Source organism: Bubalus kerabau, chromosome 17 (genome assembly GCF_029407905.1).
Source record: "Bubalus kerabau isolate K-KA32 ecotype Philippines breed swamp buffalo chromosome 17, PCC_UOA_SB_1v2, whole genome shotgun sequence".
Classification (NCBI taxonomy): domain Eukaryota; kingdom Metazoa; phylum Chordata; class Mammalia; order Artiodactyla; family Bovidae; genus Bubalus; species Bubalus kerabau.
The window spans coordinates 69,374,990-69,393,219 of NC_073640.1; the positions used below are offsets into that span (position 1 = coordinate 69,374,990).

At 49.1% G+C, this 18,230-nt stretch overlaps 1 non-coding gene and 1 pseudogene across 1 annotated transcript; one reads left to right on the forward strand and one right to left on the reverse strand.

Moving 5' to 3' along the window:
• Positions 1-14,462: 14,462 nt before the first annotated feature.
• On the forward strand, positions 14,463-14,535 carry TRNAG-UCC (transfer RNA glycine (anticodon UCC)). Its single transcript has one exon. It is a non-coding gene; the product is annotated as a tRNA-Gly (tRNA).
• Positions 14,536-15,322: 787 nt separating this feature from the next.
• LOC129632668 (uncharacterized) lies at positions 15,323-15,420 on the reverse strand (annotated as a pseudogene).
• Between the last annotated feature and the right edge of the window lie 2,810 nt (positions 15,421-18,230).

Below are 18,230 nucleotides of genomic sequence, written 5' to 3' on the forward strand. Positions count from 1 at the left end.
CTGGCATACGGCACAGTGATTCAGTTATACACATAAATAATAGTTTGCTTTGGCTAGCTCACCCCAAACTCCCCATCCTCCCCTTCCCCTTGGAGACCACTAGTGTGTTCTCTGGGTCTGTGAGTCTCTTTGTGTTTTGTAAATAAGTTTGATTGTATCATATCTTAGATTGCACATATAAGTGGGTATCATCTGACGACTTTCTTTTTCTAACTTACTTCCCCTAGTCTGGTAATGCCTAGGTCCACCCGTGTTGCCACAAATGCCATTATGGCATTCTTTTTCACAGTTGACTAATATTCCGCTGTCTATGCACCACACCTTCCTGATGCGTTCCTCTGTCGGTGGAGGCAGTTACTTCCCTCTCTTGGCTGTTGTGAATAACGATGCAGTGAACACCTGAGGGGCATCTGTCTTACCGAATGAGAGTTTTGTCGGGATCCATGCCCAGGAGTGGGATCACTGGATCGCATGGTGACTCTGTTTTTAGTTTTCAAGGCACTGTTCTCCGTGGCGGCTGCACCAACGTACGTTTACAGGGCGGTTCTGGGGGCTGGGTTTTCTGATCCCTGGGCTGGAGCGTGAAAACTAGGGCAGGAGCGTCAGGCCAGAAAGAGAAACACACCCTCCTGGTTCCCTTCCACGCAGTTCTTCGAATCCTCCAACGACGCCTACGGGAGAGGAACTGTTTTTATCCTCAACACGAAGGGTTGGAAACCTCTATTTAGAAAATTGCACAAGAACGCAGCTGGGAAGTGCAGGAGCCAACACACACACAGCCACGCCGAGTTACTCCACAGTCTGATGGCAGCCACGTGTCACTACCCTGGCGCTCCCCCGCGAGGAACCAGTCCTCTGGCTCCAGCCTGGGAGGAGAGAGAAGACCGGCTGGCAAGGAGAGGGGATCCAGGTTTCGGGGCTAAATGTAAGGGGTCTGGGGAATTTCAAACTTGGGTTTGTCTCAAATCAGTCCATATAAGCTGCTCGAGTTGCTGGAAGTCGGGTTTTCCTCGCTGAGGGACTTCTTGCTCCACAAAAGACTCTGATGGCAGCATTTCAAGTTCCCTAGATTGCAGATTTTCGGTCCTCCTGAGGACGCACGTTCCTGGGCTGTTTGTAAATTCACTCCCGGTTTGATCGATCACTGCCTGTTTTTGGTTTTCCTTTGTTGGTTTTTTGTTTTGTTTTGCTTTTGATTTGGCTGCCCCGGGTCTCAGCTGTGGCACTGGGATCTCCGGTCTTTGTTGAGGCATGAGGGTCGGGTGTTTTTTAGTTGGGGTATGCAAACTCTTAGTTGCAGCTAAGATGTAGTTCTTACTTATCTTACTATCTTAAGAGAAGATATATAGTAACATATAGTTCCCTGACCAGGGATCAAACCTGGGCCCCCTGCACTGAAAGCGCAGGGTCTTAGCCATTGCACCACCAGAGTGAAAGTGTTAATTGTTCAGTCGTGTCCGACCCTTTACAACCCCATGGACTGTAGCCCGCCGCGCTGCTCCGTCCGTGGGATTCTCCAGGCAAGAACACTGGAGTGGGAAGCCATTCCCTCCTCCAGGGGATCTACCCGACCCAAGGATCGAACCCAGGTCTCCTGCACTGAAGGCAAATTCTTTATCATCTGGAGCACCAGGGAAGTCCCAATCGACAGCGTGTTTTAAGGGAGCCAAAGCAGCCGGAGCTGGTCAGCGTTTTAGCTGCTGCCCCTTACCTTGGCTTCCCAGGTGACACAGCGGTAAAGAATCCATCTGCAATGTAGGAGACGGAGGTTCAGGCCCGGGGTCGGGAAGGTCCCCCGGAGGAGGAGATGGCAACCCACTGCAGTGTTCTCGCCCGGAGAATCCCATGCACAGAGGCATCTGGCAGACCGCAGTCCGTGGGGTCGCAGAGTCTGACATGATGAGCACACACGCACCATTACCTTGACAGAGGAACTGTGTTTCTCCCATCTTTGACGCAGGAAGGAACCAAAGCACACAGAGATTGAATAAGCATCTGCTGGACACACAGCCCATCGGGACCCACACTCAGGTCTCTGGAAACCCGCTTCTGTTGACAGACAAGGTCTACTGATGGCCTCAGGTGTCCGAGTGTCTCCTGATCTCTGAGAGTCCCTGACACTCCCCTCCTGAGTCCTTCCACCAATGGGGCTGGACCCCAGCCCTTCAGCACCATCCCAGAGTTACAGAAAGGCCCCCGGGACTTCGTGCACCTTGAATCCATCTTTCTCGGTGGTGGGGCCACCACCTCTCCATCTGATGAGCATAGCTTCATCACTCTGCCTCCATGACAACCCCAAACTATTTTCTCTCTTGTAAAAATTCTTCCAACCTTTGCATTTAACCCAAGACATCCAAATATGACCCCCTCAAAACATAACCCACATTACAATGATAAAGAATATGTTCTACGATCTGTTCTGCATTTATCCCACGCGAGTTTCATGGTTACAGCCCTTCTCCGTTTGAAAGATAAATCTGATCAGATAAACTTGACATGTATCAAGATTTCACACGGTCTGTGGTTGCAGGAGAGGCTTCATAGCAGCTGTGCTGTCCAAACACACCTTGAAACGTTCCCATAACGGAACCAAGTCTTGGTTTTCAGAATTGAAGTTACACTCGTTAAAATAAACCGAATGCAAAACTCCCATCCTGTTGGTTACCGAGCTGCATCTCATGGTGTGGATGGGCCCTGTCCCGGTGGGATGGGCCACTTGTACATGAAGGACCCTGGAGTCCCACCCAGCTTTTGTCGACCGTGAGTGTAGGGCTGCTCTAAACCTTCGCATTCACGTTTTTCTCAATGTAAGTCCTTTTTTGCAAGTCAGATAACTCAGACTGAGAAAGCCGGGTGGAAGGGTGAGTGTGTGTTTAACTGTAACAGAGATGGACCAATCGCTTTCCTAGTGGATGTGCCATTCTGTGCCCCCCTCCCCCCGCCGCCCCAGCGGTGGTGAGAGTCGCAGAGGCCTTGGTGTGGTCAGCAGTGGATGTTCCTGTGGCTTCCGGTGGCTGCAGGGTGTTTCAGCGCATCTAATTTCAGTCCTCCTGGGGGTTGTGATTTGAACCCATTCAAGTGTTTGCCTGCCTCTCCTTGGTGAACTATCTGTTCAAGTCTCTCTTTCTCGCTCTTGTTTTTTTTTTTTTTTTTAGAAATACTAAGAACTTTATTGTCTGCCTCTACCAGTGAATATAAAATAATTACCCTTGTGAAACAGAAATTCACGAAGGTTCAGAGGTAACGTTAAGGACTGGCAGAAGTGGACGCGTGTATTGTGTGGCAGGTGTTACAGAGACAGGCTGTGGTTCAGGCTTCAAATTCAGGTCTCCTCTGAATAGTCACTGGTTCGTGAAAAGTGGTCTAGAAAACCTTGTAAAGATTCCTTTTTCTACTAAAGGGAACAGGCTTTCTGGGGTCTGACACGTCTCCTTTGTAAAATTCTATTTTTTAAATAAAAATTATATATATTTAAGGCAAACAACATGATTTGCTGCACACATACATAATGAAATGATTACTGCGAACTAAGTCACATAGCTTCTCACATAGTTGCCATTATTTGTTTGATGCGAGCCCCTAAAGTCCACTCTCTCAGGAAATGTCCAGTGTTCAGCATAGTGTTTTTTGATTGTTTATTTGCTTCATTTATTTTTACTGAAGTATAGTGGATTTACAATGTCATGTTAGTTTCAGGCGTACAGCAAAGTGACTCAGTTATATATATAACTGAATATATATAATTATATATACATACTATAATATATATTATAGTATGTATATATGTGTGTGTGTGTATGTATATATATATGTTGTTGTTTACTTACTAAGTTGTGTCCAACTCTTTTGCGACCTCATGGGCTGTAGCCCACCAGGCTTCTCTGTCCATAGGATTCTCAAGGCACGAATACTGGAGTGGATTGCCACGTCCTCCTCCAAGGGATCTTCCCCAACCAGGGATCGAACCCGCGTCTCCTGCATTGGCATGCGGATTCCTTACCATTGAACCACCAGGGAAGCCATTTTTTTTTTCAGATTCTTTTCCCATATAGTTTATTGCAAAATGTTGAATACAGTTCCCTATGCTATACAGTAGGTCCTTGTTGTGTATTTTGTATGTAGTAGTTTATACCTGCTAATCCTAGACTCCTAATTTATCCTCTCCCCCCCACCCCCGCCATATTTCCTCTTTGGTGATCATAGTTTATTTTCTATGTCTGTGGGTCTGTTTTATAAATAAGTTCATTTGTATAATTTTTTTAGCTTCCACACACAAGTGGCGTCATATGATATTGTCTTTGTCTGTCTGACTTACTTCACTTAGTGTGACCATCTCTAGGTCCCTCCATGTGGTTGTAAGTGGCATGCTTTCATTCTTTTCGACAGTTGGGTAATATTCCGTTGTCTATATTTACCACATCTCTTTTGCCCATCCCTCTGTTGATGGACACTTCAGTGCTGCACACTAGGCCTTCAGACTTCTTCATCCCTCACAACTTAACGTTGCCCCCTTTGCCCATCACCCATTTCCCCATATCCCCTCTCTGCCCGCCTGCTAAGTCGCTTCAGTCGTGTCCAACTCTGTGTGACCCCATAGACGGCAGCCCACCAGGCTTCCCCGTCCCTGGGATTCTCCAGGCAAGAACACTGGAGTGGGTTGCCATTTCCTTCTCCAATGCATGAAAGTGAAAAGTGAAAGTGAAGTCGCTCAGTCGTGTCCAACCCTCAGTGACCCCATAGACTGCAGCCTACCATGTGGAATCTGAAAAAGTCAAATCGCAGAAGCAGAGAGGGGAATGATGGTTATCTAACCCTCTCTGGTAACCATCATTCCCCTCTCTGCTTCTGCGATTTGACTTTTTCAGATTCCACACGCATGAGAGTGCACATTTTTTTCCTTTGCCTGACTTGTGTCCCCTAGCATAACGTCCTCCGGTTCACCCGTGCTGTTCCAGATGGAAGGATCTCTCCTTTTTCAAAGCTGAGTCATACTGCATCACATCTCTATCCCTCAATTTCTTTATCCATTCTTCTGTCTGGGAAGACAGGTCTTTTGCCCATTTTCCAATGGGGTCATCTGTCCTTACCTGGAGATGTTTTAGTTCCTAACCCCTAACTGATTTTTATGAGGAAGGAAATGGAAGCACAGAAAGGTTAAGTGACTGGCCCGAAGATGCACAGCTGAGCCCTGCAAGAACCAGAAAGCAGGAAGCCAGGCCTCCTCACTGGCGGAGAGGAAGCAGAAAGCCCTCAGCCCTCTGGACTGACCTTTATAGACACGCGGTCGTTCTGTCTTCTGAGAAGCAGCTCCAGAGGGCGTCCCGGAATGGGTTTGTCCCAGGACCTCTGAGGGACCGACTCGTACCCACCTGAGGGCCTTTACACCTGCTTCCCTGCCCTCGGCCAGGGGAGTCCTTACCCAGACATCCTGCGTCTCATCCTTCAGGTCTCAGCTGCCACATCATCGTCACCTTGGAGGGTCATTTCCAGAGTTACTCTCTGAAACCGTGGCGTTGGTTTGTTAATTTTCTGACTGTCTCCTCCTTCCAGGAGAGTTTGAGTTCCACGAGGCGGGGTGGTTTGTCTGTGCTGGGTCACATTTCCACCCCATCTCTCACCAATGCTTTCTGTGCCCCCAAACATTTTTACTTCAAACGCCCCACATTCTTGAGACTTCCCTGGCGGTCCAGCCGTTAAGACTCCGAACTGCCACTGCAGGGGGCACGGGCTCAGTCCCTGCTCGGGGAACCAAGATCCCACATGCTGCGCAGTGCGGCCAAAACTTTTTAAAAACAACAGAAATATAGTACCACGTTCTCTCCAGATACAGCCCAGCAGAAGCGACAAACGACACGTACTTGTTGAATGAAGTAACAAAAATAGCAAACGTGAAATCTGGGAATGAACTGTTTTTAACAAGTTGGCAACCACCAGATTAGAATCATGGAAATTGTCTTCTCCCGAGAAAACACATGCTGTTTTTGTGCGAGTTCTGAAGCGTCTCTGGTTCCAGGAGAAATTCCCTGCGCACCGTTAGGTTAGTGAGGAGGGTCCCTGCAGACCCTGCAACGAGACAAGGGGCAGGAGCCAGCCCCCGGGCCGGTCCCGTGTCCCTGGCCGGCTGCTGTTCACCGTCTCATGAAACAACTTTTTTTTTTTTTTTTTGGCCTCACTGCAAGCGGGATCTTAGTTCCCTGAACCAAGGATCAAACCTGTGCCCCTGCAGTGGAAGCACAGAGTCCTAACCGCCGGGCCACCAGGGAAGTCCCTTGTGAGGTGAAACTGACGGTGTTGCAGCTGCTCCCGCCTTCCGTGGAGTCTCCTGAGTGGAGGTGGCGGACTCCGGTACCCTGATGGGGTTCTGTCCTACGGCAGAAGGGACAGGACCCTGGGCAGGCCTGGCCTGACACGGTGAGCCCTTTCCAAGCTTGTCACAGAGGAGCCAGAGAGACACGCTCCCACTGGGAAGAGGGGGAAGCGCCTGCCGTGGTGGGGTTCCGTGCAGGAGGCCCCAGACGGGGAGCTGAAGCCACCCCCACTGACAGCAGAGGAGAGGCAGGGGTCCGGCCATGGGACTGCAGGGCTCGATCTGCCTACGGCCCGTCTCACTGTGTCTGTGTGCCTGTGTGTGTGTGCGTGTGTGTCGGTGCCTGTCTGGGCGTGTCCTTGCGTCTGTGTGTGTGTGTGAGTATGTGTGTGTAGGTGTCTATGTGTGTGTGTCTCTGTGTGTCTGTGCATGTCTGTTTGTGTGCCTGTATGTGTCTGTGTGTGTCTCTGTGTCTCTCTGTGTGTCTCTGTGTCTCTCTGTGTGTCTCTGTGTGTGCTTGTGTGCCTGTATGTGTCTGTTTGTGTTGCTGCGTGCCTGTGTTTGTCTGTGTGTACCTGTCTATATGTGCGTGCTTGGAAGACGGCCCTAAGCCCCAGAGAAGACTGCAGCCCGAGCGACACCTTGCTCTCCCCTTGGTGAGGCCCTCCGAGAAGACCCCGCTGGCCTTCACCCTGATCCCTGACCAGAGGGCGTGCTCGCAGCGGACTGTGACATGGCACAGGAAACCATCGCACGCTCTGCGGGGCATCCCGCAAGCGATCTGGAGGACCACACGCTGGGAGGGAGACCACAGTGCCCCACACCCAGACCCCAGGACAGAGGCCCTGGCTCGCGTCTTCGAATGAGCATTTGGGGGCCACTGAGCAGAGTAGTTAGTCCCGGGGACCCACCCAGGGCCACACAGACCTGGTCCATGGCCTAGCTCTGCCCCGTCAGCCAGCGTCAGAACTCTCTGACCTCAAGCTGTCCCTTCGTAAAGTGAGGGGTAAATTCAGTGCTTTCCCTGTGAGCTCTTGGAATTAAATGACCTGACCCATTTCCACAGGCCGCCTGAAGTCGTAGTATCCAGACCAGACTCCGTTTTCACGTTTCTTTTGTTGCTGTTGTCCAGTCGCTTAGTCGTGTCCAACTCTTTGCGACCCCATGGACTGCAGCACACCAGGCTTTGCTGTTGTCCACCATCTCCCAGAGTTTGCTCCAACTCATGTCCGTCGAGTCGGTGATGCCATCCAACCAATCTCATCCTCTGTTACCCCCTTTTCCTCTTGCCTTCACTCTTTCCCAGCATCAGGGTCTTTTCCAATGAGTCCACACTTCGCATCATGTGGCCAAAGTATTGGAGCTTCAGCTTCAGTCCTTCCAATGAATATTCTGGGTTGATTCCCTTCAGGACGGGCTGGCTTGATCTCCTTGCAGTCCAAGGGACTCTCAGGAGTCTTCTCCAGCACCATGATTCGAAGGCTAAATGTGTATATAGGGCACACGCAACGTATTATTAAATACGCACACACACAGGCACACGCACAGCAAGACTCCCAAAGGGAACCCCCCCCCTCGTTTTAATTCACATCTCCGTGGAATGTGTCCAGTAAGCATTTAATGGACAACCACTGGCTCCAAGACACTGGCGAGAAGGGTCCGTGGGGCAGAAAACAACTTCCTTTGCAAAACAGAGTTGCGAAATGACCAATTCTCCAACTGCAGGGGGAAAACTGCTTAGGAACAGAATGTGGTGATAACGACTTGCCAAACAGATGGTTAGTGTTAAAGTTTTCCTCCGCGTTTTGGAAAGGACTGTCTCCAACACGCCGGCTGCACCGGGCTGGGTCCCAGAGAGCGGTTCCCACCCTCTGTCCTGCCTGGCCTTGAGCTCAGTGCAGACTCCGTGGGATTCCGGAGAGCTGAGGGTCCGTCCCGGCCACGTGGCCACGTGTGGGAATTCTAACCACCCCTCCCCATCCGTCCGCAGCCCCCGGCCCGTTCCAGGGTGAAGCGAGAGAGGCGCTCTGCTTGGGTGTAAAATTTAAGTGTGTGTGGGGCGGTGGGTGACGGGGCTGCAGACATTAAGGGAGATGATATTTGAATGCAGCGTTTCCTTAACATTTCCAAATTCATGGGGGAAAAAATCCACGATGAAGAAAATATCTGCATTTTAACTAGAGACAGGATCTCACAGAGTCGGGTGTGTTGGGCTGGATAATGAGTGGATAAATTCTGCAGCGTTCAGAGTCCGATCCTGTCCGAAGTATAAATGTTGGTGTTGCCTGCATCCTCGATTTCTGGCATTATTTTTTATTTTTCCAAATATTGCGTCAGGGCGGTCCAGCGGTTAAGACTTCACCTTCCGATGCAGGGGGTACGGGTTCAATCCCTGATTGAGGAGCTAAAATCCCAAGTGCCTCGGGGCCGAAAAACCAAAACATAAAGCAGAAGCAGCAGTGTAACAAGTTCAATAAAGGTTTTAAAAAATATATCCCATCAAAATTTTACCTTGAAGAAAAATATTACGTGGATCCTACCGTGTGTAGCAGAGGGAACTATATTCAATACCCTAGAATAAAGCATAATGGAAAATATGAAAAATAACATATATAGGCTGTATAACTGAGTCACTTTGCTATACAGCAGAAGTTAGCACTGTAAATCAACTGTACATGAATAAAATTTTAAAAAATAAAAATGAGGGATTTCCCCGGTGGTCCAGTGGCTCAGACTCTGTGCTCCCAATGCAGGGGCCCGGGGTTCAGTCAAGGGACTAGATCCCACGTGCCACAACGAGGACCCGGTGCAGCCAAATAAATAAATATGTAAAAAAGAAAACAAAAACAGATTAACTGGAGAAAACAAATTAAAAAAAAAAAAGAAAATAAAGGGCAGCTTCGCTGAGGTGCTTGGCAAACAGCTGTTGGCCGGGACTCACACCTGGCACCGCAGGCCTCTGGGGCCGGCGGGCAGTCTGTTGCAGGGCCGCCTCCGTGCGCGGTAGGATGCGCAGCATCCCAGGTCTCCACTCACCGGATGCCAGTCCTGTGTCCGCCTCACACTGTGACAACCACAGGCATCTCCAGCATTTCCAGGTGTTCCCGGCACCCCTGATTGAGAACCATTGGTTCAGCCGCACTTTTCACACTGTTTTGTTTTCAGTGTATTTCCTTTTTTAAAAAAATAATAAATTTTATTTAGTTTTAAATTATGAAAATACGATAACACATTTACAGGAAACTTGAAAAATACAGAACAAAGTTACGTACGTCATATGTGCTGTGCTTAGCCATGGCTGACTCTTTGGGACCCCCATGGACTGTACCCCGCCAGCCTCCTCTGTCCATGGGATTCCGCAGGCAAGAATACTGGAGTGGGGTGCCATGCCCTCCTCCAGGGGATCTTTCCGACCCAGGGATGGAACCCACATCCCTTATCTCTCCTGCATTGGCATACAGGTTCCTTATCACTATTGCCACCTGCGAAGCCATTGTTTATATATGTATGTGTGTGTGTGTATACACTCTAAATATTCTTTTCCATTATGGTTCATCCCAGGATATTGAATATAGTTCTGTGTGCTATACAGTATACAGTAGGTCCTTGTTGCTTATCCGTCTTATATATACCAGCTTGCATCCTATATATGTTGTTGTTGTTGAGTCACTCAGTCGTGTCCGACTCTGTGCAACCCCATGAACTGTAGCCGGCCAGGCTCCTCTGTCCGTGGGGTTCTCCAGGCAAGAAGACTGGAGTGGGGTGCCATTGCCTTCTCCCGAGGATCTTCCCCACCGAGGGATGGAGCCTGCGTCTCCTGCAGTGGCAGCTGGGTTCTTCGCCACTACTGAGCCACACAGGGAAGCCCTGTCTACTGTTAACATGGTTGTTAATACTAACCCCAAACTCTCAGTCTGTGCCTCCCCTGTCCCTTCACCTCTGTAAGGCCCCATGGAAAGTCAAAGTGAAGTTGCTCAGTTGTGTCAGACTCTTTGTGACCTCACGGACTGTAGCCGGCCAGGCTCCTCTGTCCATGGGATTCTCCAGCAAGAATACTGGAGTGGCTGGCCATTTCTTTTTCCAGGGATCTTCCCGACCCAGGGATCGAACCTGGGTCTCCTGCATTGTAGGCAGACACTTTAATACCAGAGTCTTGTGGACTTTCAATTTTGGGGGTTCTTTGTTGTGTTTTGTTAAAACTCACTCTGTCCTTGTGCTCTGCCCTGTCTGTCCCACAGAAAAAGAACACCTGTGGACCGTAGCCCACCAGGCTCCCTGTCCATAGAATTCTCCAGGCGAGGATACTGAAGGGCATGGCAGCCCACTCCAGTGTTCTTGCCTGGAGAATCCCATGAACAGAGGAGGCGGGCTACGGTCCATGGGGTCGCAGAGAGGCAGGCAGGACTGAGTGACTGACTCTGCTGCTAGACGCCTCTTGCCAGGTCCTAGGTTTCTCCATTTCCAAAAAGCCAGCTGAACACGGCCTGGATTTCCAAAAACCTGAGTGTATGCTGTAAAAGCATCGTGGTGGGTGGAAGGGTTTGCTTCTACAAGCAGGGCAGGCTGCAGGGCCAGCCGGGTGTCGCAGACCCTCCCGCCTTTCCTCCGGAGAGCCGTTGGGAAGGCCGGGGGTGTCTGGCTCCCGCCTGCCGCTCTGACGGGTTCCTCGGAGCTCGGGCTGATGAACAGCAGCCCCCTTACGGACAGTCTGGCGGCAGCTGCCAGGCGATCAAGGCGGGGACGCGGGCCTCTGCGGCCTTCACGTGCGGCTCAGAATCAGCCTGCGAGCACCGGGGCCGTGCAGCTGTCGGGGGATTAGCTGTAAGGAAAGGCGATCCCGTGACGAATGGGTCAGGTATGTCCGCCCCTGGGAAGCCGAAGCTCCAAGATCTGCCTGATAGGAAACCGGTCGGCTCGCAACAACGGAAAACTCGTTTGTCTTCTGCGTCCTTGTCGGGGAGTCGTGCTGTGGACTGCTTTGAACGTGGCTGGAGAAACAGAACGGGCTTCCGGGGTGGGGGGAGAGGGTCTCAGATGGTAAAGAACCCGCCTGCAATGCAGGAGATGTGGATTTGATCCCTAGGTTGGGAAGATCCGCTGGAGGAGGGAAAAGCTACCCACTCCAGTATTCTGGCCTGGAGAATTCCATGGAGAGAGGGGCCTCGCAGGCTACAGTCCACGGGGTGAGAGAGAGTCAGACACGACTGAACGAACAACAGCAGCAAGAGAAGCATGCCACACAGTGCAGACTCTGGGCAGGCTGCCCACGGGCTGTAGGACTCCGGTTGGGGAACCCCTTGGGCACTTTGCTCAGAGTGTGTCACCCATGGCTTCCGAGATGTTATGTTTCTTACTCATGATCCCAAGGAGGGGTGCTTTGCAGTAAAACGAGTGTGAACTGTGCTTCCCCAGAAAGAAAGCCTGTACCCAGAGTGACCAGAGACGTAACCACGGGGCTATCCACGTTTCGTTTTCTTCTCCTGAAGCTGAGAGGCGCCTGCCACCCTGGATGTGGTAGGAATTGAACGAGACTAGGACGAAAGATTATTATTTAAAATTAAAGATCACCTCTTTCTGAGTCTCCCCCTGACCCCTTCCCAGGGGGCAGTGGAGTTTGAAATAAAAGGAGGGGACTTCCCTGGCGGTACAGTGGATAAGAATGCACATGCCAGTGTAAGGGACGCGGATCCCATCCCTGATCTGGAAAGATCCCACGTGCTGCGGGCAGTTAAGCCCGTGCGCCACCACCGCTGAGCCCTCGCTCTAAAGCCCACGGTCCAAACAAGAGAAGCCACTGCTCCCCGCAACTAGGGAAGGTCTGCACCCAGCACAGCCGAAAATAAAATATTTAAGATATTTTTTAAAAAGAGAGAAAGAAGGATTGGTCAGATGCACAGTGTAGAAAGATGGCTTTGGCCTTCAGTGCATGAAGTGATGGGTGGAGGATAGTGTCCTTGGAAAGTTTAAAAATAGACAAAAGCAGACAAAATAGCAACATTTATTCCATTGCACTCATCATTTCAATACTTTTCTCTACAGCAGAAACTAACACGATGTTGTAAAGCAACTATATGCCAATAAAAATTAATGTTAAAATAAAATTATTCCTTTTATTTTTTATTTTTTAAAGAAAGATTTTTTTTAACTTGTTGGGAATTCTCTGGTTGTCTAGTGGTTAGGACTTGGCGTGTTCACTGCTGCAGCCCAGGCTCAATCCCTGGTCAGGGAACTAAGATTCTGCAAGCCTTACAGCAAGACAAAAAAAAAAAAAAGCCCAAAAAACAAACAAAAAGATTTTTACTCATCAAAGACTAGATACAACACAGACATGCACCCACATGAATAATAATAATTCATAATAGCATTATTTTTTCATTATTTTTGGCTTAATTCATAAAATGGAATACTATACAGCTATTAAGGAGCACAGGCCACATGCTGTGTAATTTATGTAAAGGGGCTACATTCATATGTGAGGATAACTATCATTCTAAGGTTCTTATAAATGAAGATCTACCCAAAAAATTAGCTTTAATCAAACTAAAGATAAAAAATAAAGAATAATAATTGAAGGACATGGGGGAAAAAAAGGAACACAGAACTGTTTTAAATTCCAATATGGCATGATCTCCAAAATATATTTTGGTGGGAAAAAACAAGATACAGAACAGTGGGTTTAGTACACTACGTTTTCAGGAAAAATGGGAAATTTATACATGTATCTACTTGTGTGTCCATAACTCTATGAATAAACAGAAAATGTTGCCTGTATCACTGGTTGCTTCATAAGAAGGAGACTGGGTACCACAGGATGGGGAGAGATCCTTTTTATTTCACATTTTTTAAATTTGTATAAATTTTTAAGTTGAAGTATAGGTTAATTTACAATGTTGTGTTAGTTACAAATGTACAGCAAAGTGATTCAGTTATCCACACATATATATTCTTTTCCAGATTCTTTTCCATTATAAACATTACAAGATATCAGTATCGTTTCCTGTGCTATTCAGTAGGACCTTGTTGTTCATCTATTTTACTAATATATATAGTAGTGTCTAGCTATTAATCCCAAACTCACAATCTATCCCCCCTCCCCACCATCCCTTTTGGTAATCATAAGTTTGTTTTCTATGTCTGTGGGTCTGTTTCTGTTTGCAAAAAGTTCATTTGCATATTTTTTAGACTACATATAAGCAATGTCATATGATGTTTGTCTTTGTCTGACTTCATTTAGTATGACAATCTCTGGGTCCGTCCATGTTGCTGCAAATGGCATTATTTCATTCTTTTTTATGGCTGAGTAATGTTCCATTGTATATATGCCCCACATTTCCTTCATCCATTCATCTGTCCGTGGGCATTCACCTTGCTGCCACGTCTTGGCTATTGTGAACAGTGTTGCTATGAACATAGGGCTGCACGGATCTTTTCGAATTATGGTTTTGGTCTTTTTCACATCGTTGCCAAGAAGTGGGGTTGCTGGATCATGTGGTAACTCTATACTTAGTGTTTCAAGGAACCTCAGGCCTGTTTCCACAGTGATTACCCCAACCCATTTACATCCCCACCCACAGGGTAGGAGGGTTCCTTTTTCTCCACGCCTTCCAGAGGGGAGTCTTTCCACTGCTTGTCTATTTGAATCTTTGAATGTGTTGCCTGTTCCAAAAAATGAATAAAAGTAGATTTTAAGTGAAAATAAATAACCTTGAAGATAAACTAAAACAGGAGACCCCAGCCCTGTTCCCCTAGCAGCCCCTACCTTCTCCATCGTGCTGATGGAGCTCACCACAGGAGCCCAGTGGCACTTACCGAACTTCCGCTTAGCCGAAGTTCCGCTTAGCCCCACTCTGACCCGGTCCGAGGAGCCAGAATCGCCCTGCCTTAATGATTGCTCCGTCTTCCCCTCCCAGGTGTGTCGTCAGCCCCAAGGAAGAGGCCGTCAGCCTGAGACCAAGAGGGTCCGGGGGCGAGTTCCCCCGGATAGGAGCGAAGGTAAGAGCGCAAGAACCATCACGTGCATCACCTCCCCGTCCTCCCAGGCCCCGCAGGGTGTGGGCAGGCCGGTGCGGGCCGGTGAGGGGTGGGCACGCGCATCTGGTGCAGTCACAGAGCGAGAGTGGGTGGGGAACCGCCAGGAAGGCTTGGGGGCGGGCCTTCCCTGGTGGTCCAGTGGCTAAGACTCTGCGCTTCCAAAGCAGGGGACCCAGGTTCGACCCCTGGTCAGGGAGCTAGATCCGACACGGCGCAACTAAGGCCCGGCGCAGCCAAATAAATACATATAAATAAATATTTTAAAAGAAGAAGGTTCCAGAGGGGACCTGGGGTCAGACTTGCAACGAATGTCAGCACTGTGCATAACCTATTCCTCCTCCCCGGAGGGCAAGATTCTAACAGGAGCGGCTCCTTCTCAGATCTGCCTTTTAGGAAGATTATCTGTGCTGCTAGGATGATAGTCACCAAATTCCAGTCCCCTCAAAACTGCTTCTGTATCCGCCGCCCCATTAATGTTATTGTCTATGCGATTCCCTCCATAATAGTTTTTTAAAAAGTTTCATTGGACTCCCTGCTTAACTGAAATAGTCTCATTAAAGGTAATTTTAAGTTTATTTTTTATTGATATGTTAAAAGAAAACTTTAATTCATAACTTACAGAGTAAACCAGCATTAGCTCAAAATTTTAATTAGCCGTCCAAGGAATCTAAAATGTAAAATTACTAGAAGGAAGCTTAGCAGAAAGTCCTTCTGATTGTGAGTTAATACAAATATCTCTTTGATATTACTCCAAAGCTACAATTCAAAAATTAATAAAGAATGATAATTTGGACTTCATAAAAATTAAGAATTTCTGCTTTTTTTTTTTTTTTTAATTTTTCTTCTGGACCACACCTCGAAGCTTGCGGGGATCTTGGTTCCCCAATGAGGAATTGAACCTGGGCCCGCCTGCAGTGAAAGCCCTGAGTGCTAACCACCGACCACCAAGGAAGTCCCAAGAATTTCTGCCCTTTGAAAGACTCTAAAAATATGGAATGCTTCATGAATTTCCTTGAGTCTGGGCCATGTTAATCTTATCTGGATCGTTGCAGTTTTAGTATATGTGCAGCTGAAGTGAGCACGGTAATTTTAAAATTGAAGTTTAGCTGATTTACAATGTTGTGTTAGCTTCTGGTATATAGCAAAGTGATTCAGCTATACATATATTTGTATATATCTGTATTCTTTTTTCTTTTTTCCATTATGGTTTATTGCAAGATACTGAATGTAGTTCCCTGTGCTGTACAGTAAATCTTTGTTGTTTATTTCATACACACGGTGCGTGTATATATTAATCCCAAACTCCTAATTTATCTCTCCCCCTATAATTTTTATACAATGACATATGCCCATTATTTCTCAGGACACCTGGAAAAATAATTTAAAACAGTCATAAAAAATAAAGATGGGTTTACTATTCAGCCATTTAAGAAATGAAATAATGCCATTTGCTCCAACATGGACGGACCTAGAGATGATCATACGAAGTGAAGTAAGTTGGAAAGAGAAAAACAAATACCCTGGGATATCAGTGATATGTGGAATCTAAAATATGACAGAAATGAACTTATCTATGAAACATAAACAGACTCAGACACAGAGAACAGACTCATGATGGCCAAGGGGTGGGGGTGGGAAGGACTGGGAGTTTTGGGGTCAGCAGATGTCAGCTATTATATATAGGATGGATAAACACCAAGGCCCTACTGTGGAGCACAGGAAACTCGGTTCAATATCCTGTGATAAACCATCATGGAAAAGAATCTGAAAAAGAATGTGCGTGCGTGCGTGCGTGTGTGTGTGTGTGTGTGTGTGTAACTGAATCACCGCTGTACACCTGAAACTAACACAACACTAAATCAACCAGACTCCAATCAAATAGTCTTACAAATAAAGGTAATTTTCCCTTCAACCTTGAAAGTGACCGGAGAGAGACTGTTCTAACCGGATCCGCTGTGCCCTGTAGATTGTGAGGGCTTCGCAGGTGGTGCTAGTGCTAAAGAGCTCACCTGCCAATGCAGGAGACATAAGAGATGCGGGTTCGATCCCCGGGTCGGGAAGACCCCCTGGAGGAGGGCACGGCAACCCCCTCCAGTGTCATTGCCTAGAGAACCTCATGGACAGAGGAGCCTGGCGGGCTGCAGTCCATGGGGTCGCACAGAGTCGGACATGACTGAGTGACTTGGCACGCACGCACTCGATTGAGCAAAGGCCCTGGGGTAGGGCCGCGAGCGGCCGGTTCTGGGAGCAGCAGGAAGGCCGCCCGGTGAGAGCGCGGTGGGCGGTGCTGGGGGCGACAGCGGCCTGTGTGCTAAGCGCCGGCGGGTCTCCGCAGGGGCTGACATCAGATCCATGTCTACACAGGAGCCCTTAGGCCGCGCGGTGCAGAGGACGCTGTGGGCAGAAGCCGGAGGTCTCGCGGGCTTGGCCCTCCTGCGCCGCCCGCGTGCTTCTCACGCGCGACCCCCCGCGGTCCCGGAGGAAGAGGCAGGCGTGAACGAAGCCTCAGAAGAAAGGCGTCCCAGGCAGCCACGCCGCGGCCCTCCACCCGGCGACTGCGCCCCCAGGAAACGTTGGGCAATACCTGAGACTCTGCGGGTTGTCCCGAGGGGGCCGGAGGCGGGGTGGGGGGGGAGTGCTTTCCCTTTGTCTGAGGCCCGTGCACGCGCAGCCGTGCTTCCGTGTGTATGCAACGACGCTGCCCGTATACACATGACCTGACAAGCATGTGTGGATCTCAGCTCATCCCAGCCCCAACCAGCTGTGTGCCCTCGGGCCAGTTCCTTAACCTCTCTGAGCCCCAGTCGTCTTGAAATCGGGGATCATCAAAGTACGCCCTCACACGGTTGTTGGGGAACGTGGTCCATTTGGAAAGGGCCTGTGGACAGGGCCTGTCCAAAGAGAGGGTGTTCCACACGCGGTAGTCATCACCACCACTGCTTTTCTCAGTATTGGTCTGGTCAGGATATCGGTGCTGCCAGCTGGGTTCTGAGGATGGCTGGGATGGCTCAGTTGGTAAGGAATCTGCCTGCAATGCCAGAGACCCAAGTTCGATCCCTGGGTAGGGAAGATCCCCTGGAGAAGGAAATGGCCACCCACTCCAGTGTCCTTGCCTGGAGAATCCCGTGGACAGAGGAGCGTGGCGGGCTACAGAGTCGGACATGATGGAGCGATTAACACGAGCTGGGTTGAGGATGGCGGGGATCTTGCCGTGTCCCACCTGCTAGGCCACGGGGTGGCCATGCACCCTACTAGGGGAGGACCTGTGTTCACCCTCCACGGGGTGGAGGGGGTCCTGACCCCACTAGGAAGACGGACGCTCTGACGTGTTGTCTGGGGAGGACACGGCACGGAACGGGATGAGACCCCGCCCGTCAGCCCCCAGCCCTGCTGGCTCCTCCACGGAGAAGGGGCCCTCTGTGGCCACAAGCCTGTTCCTTTCTCAGACTCTGCCTGCTGCATGCATTTCTTTCCAGCTGGATAGGTTTTAGAGTAACTCTGTGATGTTTTTCTTTTTCTTTTTCTTTTTTTAACCTAAGAAAAAAATAATCTTTGTTGTAGAAACTAGAGAAAATACAGATTAAAATAAAGAAAGAAAAACTGGTTACAGTCCCCACCGGGCACCAAATCTGTTTTCAGGCCTTTTTTTTTTTCTCTCTCTTTGTTTTTGTCTGGTTTTGGCTTCCTAGGTGGCTCAGTGGTATTAAAAAAGAAAAGAAAATCTTCCTGCCAACGCAGGAGACCTGGGTTCGATCCCTGAGTCAGGAAGAACCCCAGAAAAAGGGAATAGCAACCCACTCCAGTATTCCTGCCTGGAGAACTCCATGGACAGAGGAACCTAGTGGACTACAGTCCATGGGGTCACAGAGTTGGACGTGACTAACACTTTCGG